Raw genomic sequence first — 5000 nt, forward strand, 5'->3', positions numbered from 1 at the left:
CAAGCCTCGTGGTCAAATCCACTGTCTCCTGTGTGAGATACATTTCGACCCGGAGCTCTGCCATTAAACTACCGCGTGTATTTACATCAAGATGGTCTGTTCGTGATTTTTGGGTGCACGCCAAATCGGGAATTGAGTGGGGGTTTCCCCACTAGGTTCTTTCAATTCCCAGAACTGACAAGGCAGAAGAAAAGACCTGATGGACAAAACCATTCTAACTCCACATGTCAAAAACATACACTTACATACTCAAGATCTTTTAAAACATATAAAAAAAAGACAAGTGAAATTCACATATTTTATTTTTAAAATGTATTTTAGAGATGCCTGTTCTCTTATTCTGGTTGAGTAAGTTCAGTGAAGTCCCACATGTACAGAGTGTGTAACAATTCCTCTGCCAGTTTCTCAGGTAAGAATGTGCTGAGCTGGTTGCGATGTGGCGATGCATTCCTTTAATCCCAGCAGTTGGGAGACAGGTTAGTCTCCAGGTTTAAAGCCAGCCTGGTCTACAGAGGGAGCTCCAGGCAACATACAGCCAGCATTCTCTCCTAAGAACAGAGAGGGCAATAGAAAGCAGGGATCAAAACACCCACACGACAAAGACGAAGCGATAGCACCTAGAATTGCAGTTTTCCCAATCCCAGATGCCTAGATGCCAGTGTAAAAGCATAATAACTGGACAGCATGTCTCCATGAGAGCCCAGCAACCCTACCATGGCAGGCCATAGATGCTGCAGCATAGCTGAAGTACAAGGCATAAAGACATTTAGTCTTTATAAATATGATAGAAGTCCTAAAGAGGAAGTGAATACATCCCTCAAGGAAACCTATCAAACACAAATGAATAGTGGAAGAAAATGAATAAAATAGGGCTGGAGAGATGCTTAGCAGTTTAGAACAGAAATGAGTGGCATTATCTGAAAGAATTAGAAGATATGTCCTTGTTCAAGGAAATGTGCGACTGGGGTGGGCAATGAGGTTTCAAGGGCCAAAACCAGGTTCCTGTCTCTTTCTGCTGCCTTAAGATCTAGATCTTTACATAGAATTCTTAGTCACCTATGTCTACTTTCATGCTGTCATGCTCTTCATCATGAGATAATGGACTAAAACTCTGAAACGGTATGCAAGCCTCAATTAAATGCTTCTTAAGAGTTGCCATGGTCATGATGTCTCTTCACAGCATTAGAACACCACGATAGCATATAATATTCAAAACACTAAAGAACAAAGGAAAAACAGTAAAAGCTGCAAGGGAAAAAGGCCTAGAAACATGTAAAGACAGACCTATTAGAATTACACCTTATGCCAGGCGTGGTGGCACACGCCTTTAATCCCAGCACTCAGGAGGCAGAGGCAGGTGGATTTCTGAGTTCGAGGCCAGCCTGGTCTAAAGTGAGTTCCAGGACAGCCACGGGTAAATATGATGCCCTCTTCTGGTGTGTCTCATGTGCTGACATGTAATAAATCTTAAAAAAAAAATTACACCTTATTTCCCAATGGGAGATTCTAAAAGTCAAAAGGGCCCAGACAGATACACTACAGACTATAAGAGATCATAGATGCTGGTCCAGACTACTCTACCCAACAAAATTTAAAATCACAACAGATGGAGAAAATATGAGAATCCATAACAAAACCAAATTTAAGCAATATATATCTATAAATCCAACCCTACAGAAGGTGCTAGAAGGAAAACTCCAACCCAAAAAAGTTATACAAGAAAATACAAAAAAAAATAAAAAATAAAAAAATAGCCGGGCGGTGGTGGCGCATGCCTTTCTTTAATCCCAGCACTTGGGAGGCAGAGGCAGGTGGATTTCTGAGTTTGAAGCCAGCCTGGTCTACAAAGTGAGTTTCAGGACAGCCAGGGCTACACAGAGAAACCCTGTCTCAAAAAAACAAAAAACAAAACAAACAAACAAACAAAAAACCAAAAAAAAGAAAAGAAAATACAAGGATTAAATAATCCCAGATCAGGAAATCAAAAGAGGGGAGAGACACACCACCACCACCACCGCTACCACCACCTCTACCTCTACCACCAACAAAATAACAGGAATTGACAAACACTGCTTACTAATAATTCTCAACAGCAATGGTCTCAATTCCCCAATAAAAAGACACACACTTAACAGACCAAATGTGAAATCAGGATCCATTTTTCGGATGTGTCCAAGAAACCTCTTAAAATCGAGAATACACATCATCTCAGGGTAAAAGGATGGAAAAAGATACTCGAAGCGAATAGACCTAAAAAGCAAGCTAGTGTAGCCATTTTAATATCTGACAAAATAGACTTCGAACAAAAACTAATATGAAGAGGTTGAAAAGGACACTACATCCTCATCAAAGGAAAATCTACCAGGAGAACATTATAATTCTTAACGTCTATGCACCAAATGCAAGGGCACCATAAAAGAAACATGACAGCTTAAATCAAGTATTGGCCTTCACATACTGATAGTGGTAGACTTCAATACCCACTTTCACCAAAGGAAAAAATACTGGAACCAACTGGTATCATAAACCATATGATACTAACATATTTATAGGACATTTCATCAAATCCAAAATAATATACCTTCTCTGCACTTCATGGGACTTTCTCCAAAATTTACCACATACTCAATCACAAAGCAAGTTTCAACAGATACAAGAAGATTAAAATAAGCCTCTTTATCCTATTTGACCACCATGGATTAAAGGCAGGTATCAACAACAGAAATAATAGAAAGTTTATAAATGGGCTGGTGAGATGGCTCAGCGGTTAAGAGTGCTGACTGCTCTTCCAAGGGTCCCGAGTTCAAATCCCAGCAACCACATGGTGGCTCACAACCACCCGTAAGGAAATCTGGAGTGTCTGAAGACAGCTACAGTGTACTTACATATAATAAATAAATAAATATTTTTTTTTTAAAAAGAAAGTTTACAAATTCTTACAAACAGAAGCTGAATAACTCATCACTGAATGAAAAATAGGTCAAGACAGAAATTAAGAAAGAAATCAAAGACAGTTTAGAACTGAATGAAAATGAATACACAACATACCCAAACTTATGAGAGACAATGGGGGATGGAGAAATGACTCAATGGTTAAGAGCACTGACTGATCTTCCAAATTCCCAGCAATCACATGTAATGTGATTACACCATCTGTAATGGGATCTGATGCCCTCTTCTGGTGTGTCTGAAGACAGCTACAGTGTACTTATATACATTAAATAAACAAATAAATAAATAAATAAATTTTAAAAAAGAGAGAGACACCATGAAGGCAGTTCTAGAAGCAAGTTCATAACAAGTGCCTACATAAGAAACTTGAGGAGAATTCTTACTAGTAACTTAACAGCATACCTGAAAGCTCTAGAACAAAAAGAAAAAAAAAATCACATCCTAAAGGAGTAGACAGAGGAAAAGAAAAAAATCAAACTCAGGGCTCAAATCAATGAAATAAAAACAACAACAACCAACAACACAAAGAATCAATGAAACAAAGAGCTGGTTCTTTGGGAAAATCATTAAGATTGATAAACTCTTAGCAAAGTTAACTAAAAGGTGGAAAGAGAATATTCAAATTAACAATATTATAAATGTGCAGCGGGACATAACAACAAATACTGAGGAAATCCAGAGAATCATAGGAACATCCTTCAGAAAACCTGTACTCCAATAAACTGGAACATTTAAAAGAAATGAATAGTTTTCTTGATATATACAACTTACCAAAGTTAAATCAAGATCAGATATGCAATTTAAGCAGACCGTTAACCTCTAGTGAAACAGAAGCAATCATTAAAAGTCTCCCAACTGGGGCTGACGAGATGGCTCAGCGGTTAAGAGCATTGACTGCTCTTCCAGAGGTCCTGAGTTCAAATCCTAGCAACCACATGGTGGCTCATAACCATCTGTAATGGGATCCGATGCCCTCTTCTGGTGTGCCTGAAGACAGCTACAGTGTACTCACATATATAAAATAAACAAATCTTTAAAAACAAACAAAAACAAAAAAAGTCTCCCAACCAAGAAAAAAGGGGGGGGGGCAGCGCCAGATGGTTTGAGCACAGAACATTATCAGACTTTTGAAGAAGAGTTAATGCCAGTATTCTTCAAATTATTTCACAAAATAAAAATACAATAAACATTGACCAGTTCATTTTACCAGTTCACAGTTATCCTGATACCCAAACCATGTAGAGATCCAACAAAGAAATATAATTTCAGGCCAATTTTCTTATGAACATAGATGCAAAAATACATGCAAACCAGATCTAAGGACACATCAAAGATCATCCACCATGATACAGTAGGCCTTATCCCAGAGATATTAAGGTATTAACATATATAAAGAGATAAATGTAATTCATCATATAAACAAACTAAAAGATAAAAACCATATGATCATTTCATTAGACACAGAAAAGGTCTTTGACAAATCCAATAGCCTTCATGATAAAAGTCCTGGGAGATTGGGGATACAAGGGTCACAACTCAATATAGTTAAGACAGTTTACAACAAGCCCATAATCAACATCAACTTAAGTGGAGATAAACTCAGAGCAATATTAATAAAATCAGGACAAGACAAGATTGCCCACTGTCTTCACACCTATTCAATATAGTACTAGAAGTCTTACCTAGAACAATAAGACAACTGAAGGAGATCAAGGAAATACAAACTAGAAAGGAAGAAGTCAAAGTATCTTTATTTATAGTGATATAACCTCAAATATAAAATATCTTGGTGTAACTCAAACCAAGAAAGTGAAAGGCTTGTAGGGCTGAAATCCTCAAGTTGCTGGGCTGTCGTGGTACACACCTTTAATTCCAGCACTCAGGAGGGAGGCTGAGGAGTCAGGCAAATCTCTGTGAGTCCAGGCCAACCTGGTCTTCAGAGCAACCAAAACAACCAGATGATACACACACACGCACACGCACGCACGCACATAGTGACAGCTCATACTGACAAAGATACAGAGTATAGCAAGGACTATACAGAGAAG

Source organism: Mus caroli, chromosome 15 (genome assembly GCF_900094665.2).
Source record: "Mus caroli chromosome 15, CAROLI_EIJ_v1.1, whole genome shotgun sequence".
Lineage (NCBI taxonomy): Eukaryota > Metazoa > Chordata > Mammalia > Rodentia > Muridae > Mus > Mus caroli.